Source organism: Pleurodeles waltl, chromosome 3_1 (genome assembly GCF_031143425.1).
Source record: "Pleurodeles waltl isolate 20211129_DDA chromosome 3_1, aPleWal1.hap1.20221129, whole genome shotgun sequence".
NCBI lineage: Eukaryota > Metazoa > Chordata > Amphibia > Caudata > Salamandridae > Pleurodeles > Pleurodeles waltl.
In genome coordinates, this window is record NC_090440.1 from 1881648247 (window position 1) to 1881663972 (window position 15726).

Genomic DNA, 15726 nt, shown 5'->3' on the forward strand with positions numbered 1-15726 from the left:
AGGAATATCAGAAAATTTAGAAAAACTGAGAGCACATAAACAAGGAAAAATGATAAAATGAATGAAAAAATGCTATGAATACTGAAGAAAAGGCTTATTCTGATCAAAACTGATATAAATAATGACATGAAGAATAAGTGCTATGACAAATCCAATTTACATTAACCAATAATGCCACTCATGATCTTTGTTGAGTCCATTATTCACTGTGTCATATTTAATGATTAGGCGACTTTCTTCCTGACGTAAACGTACAAGTACGTTACCGCCTCTTGGGGATGATGTAATTTGTCAAAGACCACTGAAAGTAAAGGTTCGTTGGTGGGAGTGAAATTCAGTAAAATGTTCAACTAATGGTGCTTTTGTGTCCAACTTCTGTATGTTCCGGTAATGTTCTTGTATCCTAGTTTTTAAGGAATGAGTAGTACTTCTTATATAAGCTTGATTACAGGAGCACCAGATGGCGTAGACAACAAAAGAACTGTCACAGTTAATGAAGTCATTGATGTGATGAGTTTGTTTATTAATGGTGACTGATCTGGATTTGGAAAGGCCCAGTTTGCAAACTGAACATTTGCTACAGGTATAAAAACCTTTTCGTTTTGATTGTAAAAAATTGGTCACTGGCTTTTCTTGGAAAAATGATGAACACAATTTGTTTCGAAGGTTGGGGGCCCGTCTGAACCCTATTTGAGGATAATTAGTAATGTGTTGATTAATGGAAGGATTCTTTAATAGTAGATACCAGTATTTCCTCAGAAGTTTCCGAATACGATGATGGCCATTATGAAACACTGTAGTGAACCGGATGACTGGATTCTTGCTGGTCTGTTTAGATTTATTGAGCAACTGATTTCGGTCCATATCTCTCATTTTTTTTCCTCGAGTTGTTGAGTGAGTTCATTTGAGTGGAAATGGTGTCGTAATCAGAGACATTAGTGCAATTAAGTCTAGCTCTCCTGAATTCACCTTTAGGAATATTACGAATAGTACTGGAAGGATGACAGCTGGTGGCATGAAGGATTGAATTGGCTGCTGTTATTTTCCGGAAAAACTTAGTATGAAGTTTGTTATCTTCTACAAATATCAGAAGGTCAAGATATTCAATTGAGGAATTGGAGATTTGATAGGTGATCTCAATATCCCAAGTTTTAGGTGTTAATGTCTGAATGAATTGTTGAAAAAGAGCCTTCTGACCTTGCCAAATTAGCAAGATGTCGTCGATGTAGCGCCCCCCCAGAAAATTATATGTTGGGTAAGGTGCTACGATCGGTCACTCCAAAGCCAGGAATTTTCCACTGCTCCCATGAGGATACAAGCGTATGACGGAGCAAATTTGGCCCCCATCGCTGTCCCTTGGAGTTGTAAATAAAAGTGACCGTCGAAGAGAAAATAGTTATTTTCTAAACAAAATTTAAGCATTTCCAATATCATGGTATTTCGTGCCATATGTGTCACCGATTTCGTGGATAGACATTTGCTCACTGCTGCTAAGCCATCATTGTGTTTAATAGAAGTATAGAGACTAACAACCTTCAATGGTAACAAGAAAATAATCAGGTTGCCAATCAATATTCTGTAACTTTTGGAGAATGTCTTTAGTATCTCTGACATAGGAGGGTAAGTTGATCATAAATGGCTGGAGCTCCTTATCAATTAAAGATCCCAATTTGAAGCATACAGAATTCACACCTGAAATTATGGGTCTGCCCTTCGGTGGATGGCCTTTTTTGTGAATTTTGGGTAAGAGATATAATGTGGGAATGGTTGGAAATTGGAGAAAGAGAGCAGATTTTTCTTGGCTTGAGAGAATATGGCAAGTGTGCCAGTACTCCAAAAGATCAGACAGCCCTTGTTGTATTTCAGCTGTTGGATTATAAGAAAGTTTTTGTAACAATTCTTATCCTGTAAATGTCGATAGGCTTCCTTCAGGTAATCATGAGTGTTGAGAATGACGATGTTCCCGCCTTTGTCGACTTCCTTGATGATGATATGACTTTGGGAACTCAGATGTGTTAAGGCTACAGCTTGGTCTCTGTTAATGTTAGAAGGTAGGTACTTACGTTGATCACAATACCATTTATATTCACGATCTAAGTCTCTCAACACTGCTGTGGAAAATAGATCAATAGAATTACCAGCCGGAAGAGTGGGAGTAAAGATGGATTTAGATCTTAAGTCAAAGGGATAATATTTGTTAGTCTCAAGGTCAAGTTCATGAGCTATAGAGGAAAGTGAAAGGTCTGGTTCACCCGTGTTAGAAAGGTTGCAAAGAAGGGAAATGTCAGTAAGGTCCTGAATGGAGATATCACTCAGACTTTGTGAGGAAGAAAGTGGGGTAGAATATGAAGACATGGAGGAAAAGAAGGACTTGAGTTTAAGGTGATGTATACATTTAAAGAAATCAATTTTAGTTTGAGTAATATCCCAGAAATTAGTAGGACAAAAGGACAGACCACGGTTCAAGATGGATTGATCAGTTGCTGAGAGATCAAAATCAGAAAGGTTGACTATCAGTTGCTCAGAGGTCATGGTCGAATTGTTTTGCTGCAAGCTCTGGTCTGTATGCCTGAAGTACTTGGAACGACCATTGAGGTATCCAGTGGTTTTGCTCGTATACCTTTTAAAGATCCCAGGCGGAAGCGTCTTGCCTCTTCTAAAAAATTTACTGGGGGGCCCTTTTTTTAAAAAAAAGTGGGCTGGGGGGGGGGCTTGTGTGAGAGAACAGGCCTGATTGCAGAGGCCTCCTAACTTATTGCCCCCATTTTCCACTTTTTTCTGGTGTTTTCCTGACTCTGATGGTGCCCTGGGTACTGCTAACCAGTCCCAGGGCCTGTGCTCTGTGTAAAATCAATATGCAAATTAGGCTAATTATAATTGGCTAAGTCAACCTACCTATAAGTCCCTAGTATATGGTAGGGCATGTAGGTTTAGGGACCACAGCATAGGTAGTGCACCCATAGGTGCACTGCTGAGGTGCCCAGTGTCATTTTAAAGGCAGGCCTGCCTTGCTGGCTGCTTTTAAATTAACGTTATATGTAAATTCGACTTTGGAATTAAAAGTAGTTCCAAAGTCTTAAACTACCTTATTTTTACATATAAGTCACCCCTAAGGTGTGCCCTATGTGCCCCTAGGGCTGGGTGTCATGTAACTGTAAGCAGGGACCTTATACAAATAGTTTTACAAGCCCTGGTGAGGTAAAAACAGCCATTTGTGTTCCCCTCATTGTAGTGAATGGCCTTAATAGGCTAGAATGGGGAGACTTTATGTGAAGTGGCCTATCTTCACACAAAGAGATGTGCCTGTGGGAGGAGATCTCCCCTCAGCAGATGGTGAGGCAGGAAGGGGAGGGCTGCCAAACTGGTCTTCAAAGGCAGAGAAGGACATTTGGAGCAACCCAGCAACACCCCCACACCCTGCAACCCCAGACAACTAGGTGCTCCCTTGATTAAATTAGGAGAGGACAGGAGAGGGGTGTGTTTATGATTCTTAGCCACACCAGTGGGCGGGCTCAGCCAGATGTAACCTCCAAAAATCACTTTCAGACATGATGGATTTTTGAGGAATGTTGCCTCCTGGGATTGGTTTTTGCCACACTTCCCAGGAAGTGGTCATCACAGGGGGAAGGACCCTGCACCCGATTGGAGATTCAGGACCCCCCTGTTTTTCACCCAGGAGCAAGGATAAAACTGGCAGACCTGCACCCACACCTCAGTTCCCTACTAGATCCCAACCAGGAAGAACTACAGAAGAAGAAGGACTGCCCTGCTGGACCCCTGGCCTGCACCTGGAACCTGCACCCTGAAGGACTGCACCAGCTGCACATTTGGGCTTCACCACAAGAAGGACTTTGCCTGGCTTCAACTGGTTCAAGGAGGGACTCCCTGTTTGCTAAAAATTGCTATCCAGAGTCCCCTGCACCAACTCCTGAAGAAATCAACCAGCTGACCACTGTCCAGTGGCCAAAGAGGAGTTTGCGCCAGGTGCATTCTGGGAGTTGTAGTCCACACCCCCAAGGATCATCTCAGAGCTTCTGGAACCTTGGGGTGAGCTGTGGACCCCAAAAGAACCTTAAAGGAACATCTGGGAGAAGATCCAGAAGTTTGGAGAACTTTTGGAAAAAATCTCCATAGAGGGTTCCGACCCGTCGCGGCAACTCTAGCCGGCTTACCTCAACCGTGACCCAGCCTGATTTTCAAGTTCGCCCTGGTGAAGAAAATCTCCAAAAAGAGACTGAGGCCCATACTTATACTTTTTGACGCAAAACTGCGCTAACGCAGTTTTGCATCAAAAAAATTAGCGCCGGCTAACGCCATTCTGAAGCGCCATGCGGGTGCCGTATTTAAGCAATGACGTTAGCCGGCGTTATCCGCCAGCGCTGCCTGGTGTGCGTTGAAAAAAACGACGTACACCAGGCAGCGCCGGCGTAGGGGGATATGGAGCTTGGGCGTGAAAAAATGGGGCAAGTCAGGCTGAGGCAAATTTTTCGCCTCAACCCGATTTGCGCCATTTTTTTCCACTCCCAACCCCCATAGAAATGACTCCTGTCTTAACAAAGACAGGAGTCATGCCCCCTTGCCCAATGGCCATGCCCAGGGGACTTCTGTCCCCTGGGCATGGTCATTGGGCATAGTGGCATGTAGGGGGGCACAAATCAGGCCCCCCTATGCCACATAAAAAAATAATAATAATACTTACCAGAACTTACCTTATTGTTCCTGGGATGGGTCCCTCCAGCCTTGGGTGTCCTCCTGGGGTGGGCAAGGGTGACAGGGGGTGTCCCTGGGGGCATGGGAGGGCACCTCTGGGCTCCTTTCGAGCCCACAGGTCCCTTAACGCCTGCCTTTTGCAGGTGCAAAAAAACAGCGCAAAAGCGGCCGTACGTCATTTTTTTTGACCCGCCCACTCCCGGGCGTGAATTTTGCCCGGGAGTATAAATACTTTTTTAGACGGGAAAGCCTACCTTGCATATAATTAACGCAAAGTAGGTGTCCACGCTAAAAAATGACGCAAACTCCATGGACTTTGGCGCTAGACGCGTCTAACGCCAAAGTCTAAATATGGAGTTCATTTTGCGTCGGAATTGCGTCAAAAAAAACTACGCAATTCAGGCGCAAACGGAGTATAAATATGCCCCTAAGTCCGAAAGTAGAAAGTTGGCCGGGCCTTCCCAGCCAGCGTATCGGAGGAGGGCTCCAAGGACGTCGGATCAAGATCCAGGTTTGCCCCGGTCGAAGGATTTTCACCTCGAAAAATCGACTAAGTCCGAAGATAAAAATCTCCACCGAGGGCTCCCGCGACCCATTTACGGAGAAGAGTTCCAAGAGGTCGGATTGGGCTGGCAGGTTCGTCCCACTGAAGAAAATCTTCAAAAAAACGACTAAGTCCAAAGTGAAACTTTTGACCAGGGCCTCCCGCGGACTGTAGCCAAGCCGGGCTCCCTCGCGGTCGGCCTTAAACTTTGACTTTGCCCCGGTCGAGGTGCAACCCAATTGACCAGGTTGGCGCTTTTTGTTTCTGGGTGCTAGAAAACAATAATTCTTTAAAAATTCATATCTCTGGTTCCCCTTATCCGATTTTATTTGTTTTTGTGTCATTGTAAAGGTAAAAATATAATATATTCTTATAAATTGGTTTTGGATTTTTAAACTGTTTCCTGTTTTTTATTTAATTACTGTTTTGTAATATTTGAATGCTTTACACCCTGTCTCCTAAGTTAAGCCTTGTCGCTCGTTGCCAAGCTACCAAGGGTTGAGCTGGGTTTAATTTACTGAGACCTAGCTGGACCTAAGTGGAGGTTAGTGGCCTATTGCTTAGTGTAGGTACCTACCTGCCGTTTCCAATAACCCATTTTCCAACAAATGGGATCGTAATAAGGTGGACGGAATATCTGTCACATTTGTGATGGAGGAAAACCCTTCTGTCAAGGTAGTAATAAGGCCCTAAATGTGAAAACAGTGTTTAGAAGTCACTAGCAGTTAAAAGGTTAGTTATGGTCATGAGGGACTGGTGCAAATCTAAAATCCATGAAGGATAGGCCGGTTACAGAACCCATACACACTCCACTGAAATAGTACCTTTAATGGAGCAATGCGTCGACTGTGGGGGCTCAATGCATCAATATTTCTCCCGCACTCGGGGCACTGCGTCGGCGGCAGACTCCGTGAAAGTGTGCTCAATGCCCCATCATTGGGCTGCACAAACCGTTATTGTCGGGCCCCGCAGTCTGTGAATCCACTGTCGTCGAGCAGCCGCTGCATTGCCAGCAATAAGGGATGTGCCAATTTTTCTCCAGCACTCGGGGCGATGTGTTGATTTTTTTCACGTTTTTGCTGCAGAACCCACTTTTGAGGCCCAGGACTGGAGAGGGGAACCTCAGGCAACGTTAAGACTCACAGATGGCCAGCAGCATTGCATGCAGTCTTTGATGCTCCTGAAGCTGCAGAAGAACAGGAGGCAAGCCCTTGGAGACACTCTGGTCCCCCTTTCAGCCCAGCCCTGGCTCAAAACTATCAGTGTGGGCAAGGGATCATCAGCCCTTTTTGTGGGGCTCAGGCCACTACCTTTTGAAGTATAAATGTGAGCCCTTCCCGTCCTCCCTGCCCAGGAAGACTCATCACTATATAGATAAATGCAGAAGCAGTTGAGTATCCTGTGTTGTGGGTGTCTGGAGGGAATGCGCCATTGTAGCTGTCACCCAGCTCAGATCAGACGGGTATTGGAGGCAGGTTGGAAGGCACACAGAGCAGTGAGAGCAGATAGATGCCCACTTTCTAAAAGTGGAAATCCTAAAATAGTAATAATATAGCCAACTTTATCCAAAAATACTATTCCAATGACATGAAACAAGAGGCAGCTACTCCTCTCTGATCAGGAATTACATCTTAAAAGTTTATTAAGGAATTCCCAATACTGGCCTATGAGAGAAGCAGACTTCACAGTAATGAAAAACAACTTTGGGGGGTTTCATCACCAAGACATGTAAAACTTAAAAGAACATGCCCATTTACATGGCACCCTGCCCTATGGGCTACATAGGGCTGTTAGAAAATGGGAGTTTAAGGCTAGGCAGGAGGTTTTACATGCCAAGTCGCAGTGGCAGTAAAACTACACACACACAGACTCTGCAGTAGCTGGCCTGAGACATGTTTCCAGGGCTACTTAAGTTGGTGACACAATCAGTGCTGCAGACCAATTAGTAGCATTTAATTTGCAGCCCCTAGGTATAGAAGATACCATTTTACAAGGGGCCTATAAGTAAATTAAATATGCCAATTATGGTTACACCAGTGTTACCATGTTTAGGGGAGAAGCACATTCACTTTACAACTGTTTGGCAGAGCTAAAGTGCTCAGAGTCATAAGACCAACAAAAAGATACAGCTATAAACAGGAGGTGAAAGGCAAAATGTCTGGGGTAAGGACACCCTTAGGATGCCAGTCCTAACACCCCCACACTTTGTACTTGCATCCTTCATCCTTTATGCACTCCCCTATTAATCTGGCCATCCATGAATGTTCTCACAAATCTCCAAATGCCCATTGATGCACTTATTTTGAAATTCATGCAAGTGAGAAATTGGGTTCTTGGCCGAGTGGGGTGTTTTGGTAGCTTGACACAAAAGCAGTCATGCTTAATTTAGAGGCAATTTGTGAAGTATATAGACAGCATACAAAAACTGCAATAAAGTGAAAATACAACAGAAGAAAAATCCTACAACAATTTAGAAAACAAGCACATTTTAATAACTTATTTGACCCCGAAATGACAAAAGTCCAATTAGTAGAACCAAAGTTACAGATTTTTAAAGTTTAAGGTAAAAACTACAGCCTAAAAGATCAAAGTGCGAACCGCGGACAACTAGTAGCGCAAGACGAGGTCAAAGTAAAAAAAATTATGGCTGACCGCAATTGAGTGATTGTCGGAATCAAAGAGTGAATTGGCCCCAATCGGCATTTACCTTCAGACTTAGAAGAAATTTGAAGAAAATGAGAAGGTAGAGTTCAGGGGGGCAAGGCTGCAGGCAGTGTTTGAGGAGGAGACAAAGTCAGGGCAAAGATTCCTTCATTCAGGCTTTGACTCATTTTTTGGAAGTGGAAAATCTCCAGCGGGACGAAGCTGCAGGCTGTAGCCAACAAACTCTCCATGAGGCAGGATACCCCTTCTGCAAAGATGAACATAGCAGGAGCTGCGGCAAAGTCAAGCTAACCGGCAATGCACCTTGGGTAGTTTGACGCATAGGTAGGTCCTGTTTTCTTCTTGGTTCTCTGAGCAGTTTTTGGCCAAAAATGTTTTAAGTCCCAAGTTTGGGATTTTGGGTTTCTAGGCACTTTTAGCACCACTTCAAAATATCGAGGACTAGAGGAGCACCACTTGCAAGGTCAGGACTCATTCAGGTAGGGTTCAGGTGCTAATACAAGATCGCTGGAACCTTTTCTATTCCTGGGGTCTGATCCGGAGGCCCGCAAACTAGCCACTGAAGTAACTCTGGAAGTCCTGGAATCAAGATGAAGTGCGTGCAGGACGCAAACAGTAAGGCAGAATTCTACGTGCAAGGCAGGCTTCAGGCAGTAGAGCAGTCCCTCGTGGTGCAGCCAAGCAGTCTTGAAGACAGAGTGGTCCTTCTTGGTGAAGTAAAACCGTCTTGAGGTACATAGCAGGCCACAGCAGGAGGCAGTCCTCAGAAAGCCTTTCCATCGGTCCAGAAAGTGAACTCAAGAGTGGGTCTGAGGGTCCGCTTTTTATACCTGGTTCCTTCTTTGAAGTGGGAGAACCTTCTGGAAGCTTCCCTCCACAGAAGGGTTTGAAATGTTCTGCATCCCTGCCCTGGCTCTACCCTGGCTACAGGCGCAAACGGCTAAAGTGAAGTCCTTTGCCTGAGAGCAGGGCACAGCCTACTGAAGTGCAAGTGGGGCTGGGTCCAGGTCTGCCCCCTCCTCCTGCCTGAGGTGGACCATCCAGGCACACCTAATCACTCTATTCTGCGCCTGCTTGTAAGGAATGCCAGCTGCCAACTGTACCCTGTCATGTGACCCTGGAACAGGCTACATGCACCAAATAGGGCAGAAAATACCAACTTTCCAAAAGTGGCATTTTCAAAAATGTGTCTTTCTATTAAAGAGATTGTCAATTATAATTTCGACACCAAACATGAATTTCTCACCTACCTTCAATCAAAGGTTAGCACTTATTAAATGTAATAAGTTAGCCCAAAGTTTTCCTACAGGAGAGGTAAGTCTCACGGTAGTGAAAAATTAATTTAAGAGGTTTTCACTACCAGGACATGTAAAACTTAAAAGTACATGTCCAACTTTTTAATTTCAATGCATCCTGCTCTACAGGTTGTATAGGGCCTACCTTAGGGGTGACATATGTAATAAAAAGGTAATTTTATGCTTGGCAAAGGGGTCATTTTGCCAAGTCGAATTGGCAGTTTAAAACTGTTAGCAGGCTGCAGTGGCATGTCTAAGACATGTTTTAAAGGACTACTGAAGTGAGTGGCACAATAGGTCCTGCAAGCCCACTAATAGCATTAATGACCTGATTTATGAAAAGTTAGCACCCCCTTTCTGTCATTTTTTGATGCAAAAGTGGCTCAAACTTACAAAAAATTATTATATTTTGAACGTTTACGCCACTTTTGTATCAAAAAATGATGCAAAGGTGGTGTAAACTTTTCATAAATCAGGCCCTTAATTTAAAGGCTGTGGGTATATTGTATACAACTTTACTAGGGAATTATGAGTAAATTAACTATGCTTATCATGTGTAGGCCAATTGTACCATGTTTTATATATATATATATGTTTATATATATATATATATATATATATATATATATATATATATGTGTGCATATCTATGTGGGTGTGCACATGTGTGTGTGGGGTATGTATTTTTTACCCAGTGGCGGGTACCACTGGGTAGTTATAGTTAGGTCAGCATTTCCATAGGAAAGGCATTTTCGTTTTGCTAATAACTTTGGCACCTTTTGATGAATCTCCACAAAACATTCCAGAACAGTGTGCTTGTTTGCATAGTTTGTGCATGGAAAGTTTTGGGGTGTTCCATCAATCAGGGGCTGAAGAAAAAGGGGGAGGAGGTCCCAAAATGCGAAATTCCCATTCCTCTTCCATAGACGTCTTTAAGAAACATTGCCACAAAAAACTGCTGAATGGAATTATACAAATATTGGCAGGATGCTAGATCTTGGGCCATAGAGTGTGCTTTTTGTGCTTTGGTGTAAATCCATTCAGTAGTTTCTGAGAAATGAGGGTTTAACCATATTTGTCAGGCTCCCACAGGAGCGAGCGCCTCGATTGGCTGTCAGCAACATGAGAAAAATTATGCTGGCAGGCACTACAGGACTTGGGGACTTATTACCCTGTTCTCAAGTTTTGGGAAAAATGATATAAGGGCCCAGACTAGGGACACCCTGCCCTCCTAGGGCCCATGGGTGGACCCAGGGAAACCCCAGTGGCCACAATTAAACAAAACAAATCTGCAATTTTTACCACAGTCCAGTGGGAGCCCCCCGGGATTGCTCCAAGAAAAAAAGAAAAAAATGGCAGTCACCATTTTATAAAATGTTTATGGTGAGGGGGCCACCCCTCACAGCCCATTTAGAGCCCTGGAGACCCATATCCTGGGGCTAGGACCCAGGCCCTATAATGGGCCATGGGGGACTGCGCAACCCCCTCCCCTTTTATTTACATTTTGGACCCAGGGTACAGGGTTCTGGGGCCCCATTCGGCTCCCGGAGGGGGGCTGTGCACCTCCTCCCCTTCTTAAATACTTGCGCCTGGGGATGAGGTCACCAGGGACTAATGAGACTCTGGGGAGGGTGGCCGCATGCCCGCCTTACATTTTGGGGATGGGGACCCATTGGCCCAAGAAGGCTCAGAGAGGGGGGGCACACACCTCCTTCCCGTTTTTAATTTGATTTGGACCTTGGGGAAGGGGGTTCCTGGGGCCTGATAAAGCTTGGAGAGGGCCCATGCAGACTTAATCCCATTTTAAACAAAAAAGGTACTCAGGAAATGGGGTCCCCGTGGTCCTATAAGACTCAGAGAGGGAACATCATGTCCCTCCTCCAATTAGATTTTGGCCCCAGGAATGGGGCCACCAGGGCCCATGAAGGCTTAGGGAGCGGGGTCCCCCTCGACTTTTTTATTGTATTTGCCTCATCGGAATGTGGTCCTTGGGGCCTCTTACGGCTCGGGGGGAGGGGAAAATGCCCCCCTTCCCTTAATATATATGTGTTTTGGCCCTGAGGGATGGGGTCCCCAGTGCCCAAGAGCCAACCCTAAGGCTGTGCATGGAGGGGGGTTGGCAGCCTGAGGGGGTTTGGTCACAGAGCTTGGTGGCAGGCTAAGCCCTATGGCCAACCCCCTGCTATGCACGGTCAAAGGTTGTGTTACACCTATGTAACTTGTAGAAGTTACACCTATGTCTACCTAGCAAAGATGTTTACTTTTATTTTTTTTGCTGTCTGTTAGAAATGGGGTCTTTGGTTGGCAGTCAGGTTACCCCCTGTCCAAGCAAGGACCCTCACTCTAGTCAGGTCAAAGCAGAATCACCCTTAGCTAACCCCTGCTCACACCCTTGGTAGCTTGGCACGAGCAGGCAGCCTTAACTTCAGAGTGCTAAGTGTAAATTACTTGTACCAACACACACAGTAACACAGTGAAAACACTACAAAATGACACAACACAGGTTTAGAAAAATAGTAAAAATATATCTAAACAAAACAAGACCAAAACGACAAAAACCCAACATATACAAGTCAAGTTATTGATGAAAAAATCAAAAAGAGTCTTAAATCCCTGATAAAACAGGTAAAAAACTGTTAGCGTTAAAACGTACGATGAGTCAATCCGGGCAGCACTCGGGTCCGGGCAGGCGTTGCATAATTTTTCCGCACCCAGCAAGGTTTGCGTGGAAAATCCTGCCGCACTGTCTCAGCAAAACCGCGCAATGTGGGTTGCAATGTTAACAGCCTCCGTCAGCGGGTGTGAGCATCGTTCTTCCAGCTCTGTGTGTCGATTTTCCTGCTGCGATGCTGATGGAGTGTCGATTTCTGCCGCAAAGCAGGCAGCGCATCGTTTTTCAGCCATGTCTCGGTAGGTGCGGCAAATTTTTCCCCGCACAGCGGTCTGTGCGTGGATTTTCAGTCTTGGTCTGCCAGCTTCACCTTCCAAGACCCCAGGAACTGGATAGGGCACCACTTGGCAGGGCAGGAGTCTCAGCAGAGAGTCCAGGTGCTGGAAGCAGAAGTCTTTGATGGCCCTGAGACTTCAATAACAGGAGGCAAGCTCAGGACAACCGCTTGAAGATTTCTTCACAAGCAGGAAGGCACAAAGTCCAGTCTTTGTCCTCTTGCACAGGCAGAAGCAGCAACTGCAGGATAGCTCCACAAACCACAGTCTCAAGCAGGGCAGCACTTCTCCTCAGCTCTTCAGCTCTTCTCCGGGCAGAGGTTCCACTTGATGTCCAGAAGTGATCTAAAGTCTGTGGTTTTGGGTGCCTTTCTTATACCCATTTTGGCCTTTGAAATAGGCTCACTTCAAAGAAAAGTCTCTCTTGTTTGTGAAATCCTGCCTTGCCCAGGCAAGGCCCCAGACACACACCAGGGGGTTGGAGACTGCATTGTGGGGGCAGGCACAGCCCTTTCAGGTGTAAGTGACCACTCCTCCCCTCCCTCCTAGCACAGATGTCTCATCAGGAAATGCAGAATACACCCCAGCTCCCTTTGTGTCACTTTCTAGAGAGAGGTGCAAACAGCCCAACTGTCAAACTGACCCAGACATGGAAACTACAAACAGGCAGAGTCACAGAAATGATTTAAGCAAGAAAATGCCCACTTTCTAAAAGTGGCATTTTCAAACACACAATCTTAAAACCAACTTTACTAAAAGATGTATTTTAAAATTGTGAGCTAGGAGACCCCAAACTCCACGTCTATCTGCTCCCAAAGGGAATCTACGCTTTAATCATTTTTAAAGGTAGCCCCCATGTTAACCTATGAGAGAGATAGACCTTGCAACAGTGAAAACCGAATTTGGCAGCATTTCACTGTCATGACATATAAAACACATTAGTATATGTCCTACCTTAAACATACACTGCACCCTGCCCATGGGGCTACCTAGGCCCTACCTTAGGAGTGTCTTACATGTAAGAAAAGGGAAGGTTTAGGCTTGGCAAGTGAGTACACTTGCCAAGTCGAATTGGCAGTTTAAAACTGCACACACAGCCACTGCACAGAGTAACAAAAACAGCAAAAACAGAGTCCAGCACATGGCAACAACCAGGAAACAGAGGCCAAAAGTTAGGGGAAACCACGCCAAGGATGAAAAGTCTAACACTGTCACATTTATATACTGTTTTATACCTGATGATGGGTAGGTCGCTCCCCCTGCCGCTGCAGCTCCTCCAAGTTCCCGAGTTCCTGTGTTCCTGAGACCCACCTAACTGTAAGTACCCCCCTCCTCCCAGCCCCTCGCCCTGCCCTGCGCCACTCACCTTCTCTCCTGCTCCTGCTTCTTTTCCTCCTCTCTGTCTCTTCCTCCTCGCTCCCCCTCTGCAATCTTCTTCTGTGTTCTTCTGTTCTTCCCTTCTGTTCTTCTGTTCTTCCCTTCTGTTCTTCTGTGTTCTTCCGGTCTTCTGTGTTCTTCTTCTCTGTTCTTCTCTGTGCTTCTGTGTTCTTCTTCTCGGTTCTTCTGTGTTCTTCTGTGTTCTTCTCTGTTCTTCTCTGTTCTTCTCTGTTCTTCTCTGTTCTTCTGTGTTCTTCTCTGTTCTTCTGCTCTTCCGATCTTCTGTGCTTCTGTCTTCTGTTCTTCTGTTCTTCTGTCTTCTGCTCTTCCGGTCTTCTGTTCTTCTGTCTTCTGTTCTTCTGTCTTCTGTTCTCCTGTCTTCGGCTCTTCTACCTCCTCCGTCTTCTTCCCCCGAGCCTGTCCTCCTGCTCCTTCCTCATCCCCCTCCCTCACTCGCCTCCCCCTCTCTCACCCCTAGCTAACCCGTTCGCTATCTACCTCCCTCACTCCTCCTATCTTCCTATCTCTCTAGCTCCCTATCTCACTATCTAACTCCCCCACTCTCCACCTCCTCCTACCTACCTATCTGTCTATCTATCTATTTCCCTATCTATCGACTTCTCTATCTATTTTCTCTATCTATTTCTCTATCTCTCCCCCCCTCCCGCCACCCCCTCTACTACCTATCTCCCTATCCTCTCACTCTACCTCTCTCCCTCACCCACCTCTACAACCCCCCCTCCCCTATCTTCACAACCCTACTCCTATCTCTCTCCCTAATCTCCAAACCTCCTAACACTCACCCTCCTCCACCCTAAACCCCCTCCCCAGCTCCTCTCACTCTACCTGTCCCCCCCCTCCCTCGCGCTTTCCCGCCGCGACCTCCTGCACGCCCCCGCCCCCCAGCTCCCATTCGCCCCCAGCTGACCCCTCCCCCCCCCCCTCCTACCTCTTATGGCGGCCGCTGCGCGACAGTGGTAGCGACCCTTGACCCAAGGGTAGGTCGCTCCCCCTGCCGCTGCAGCTCCTCCAAGTTCCCGAGTTCCTGTGTTCCTGAGACCCACCTAACTGTAAGTACCCCCCTCCTCCCAGCCCCTCGCCCTGCCCCGCGCCACTCACCTTCTCTCCTGCTCCTGCTTCTTTTCCTCCTCTCTGTCTCTTCCTCCTCGCTCCCCCTCTGCAATCTTCTTCTGTGTTCTTCTGTTCTTCCCTTCTGTTCTTCTGTTCTTCCCTTCTGTTCTTCTGTGTTCTTCCGGTCTTCTGTGTTCTTCTTCTCTGTTCTTCTCTGTGCTTCTGTGTTCTTCTTCTCGGTTCTTCTGTGTTCTTCTGTGTTCTTCTCTGTTCTTCTCTGTTCTTCTCTGTTCTTCTCTGTTCTTCTCTGTTCTTCTGCTCTTCCGATCTTCTGTGCTTCTGTCTTCTGTTCTTCTGTTCTTCTGTCTTCTGCTCTTCCGGTCTTCTGTTCTTCTGTCTTCTGTTCTTCTGTCTTCTGTTCTCCTGTCTTCGGCTCTTCTACCTCCTCCGTCTTCTTCCCCCGAGCCTGTCCTCCTGCTCCTTCCTCATCCCCCTCCCTCACTCGCCTCCCCCTCTCTCACCCCTAGCTAACCCGTTCGCTATCTACCTCCCTCACTCCTCCTATCTTCCTATCTCTCTAGCTCCCTATCTCACTATCTAACTCCCCCACTCTCCACCTCCTCCTACCTACCTATCTGTCTATCTATCTATTTCCCTATCTATCGACTTCTCTATCTATTTTCTCTATCTATTTCTCTATCTCTCCCCCCCTCCCGCCACCCCCTCTACTACCTATCTCCCTATCCTCTCACTCTACCTCTCTCCCTCACCCACCTCTACAACCCCCCCTCCCCTATCTTCACAACCCTACTCCTATCTCTCTCCCTAATCTCCAAACCTCCTAACACTCACCCTCCTCCACCCTAAACCCCCTCCCCCAGCTCCTCTCACTCTACCTGTCCCCCCCCCTCCCTCGCGCTTTCCCGCCGCGACCTCCTGCACGCCCCCGCCCCCCAGCTCCCATTCGCCCCCAGCTGACCCCTCCCCCCCCTCCTACCTCTTATGGCGGCCGCTGCGCGACTGCGCAGCGGGCGCGCGCAGCGGGCACGCCGCTGGCGCGCCAGAGGCGCGCCAGAGGCAAGCCCGTCTGCGCCCGTCCGCTCCTGGCCCGCGCCCAGC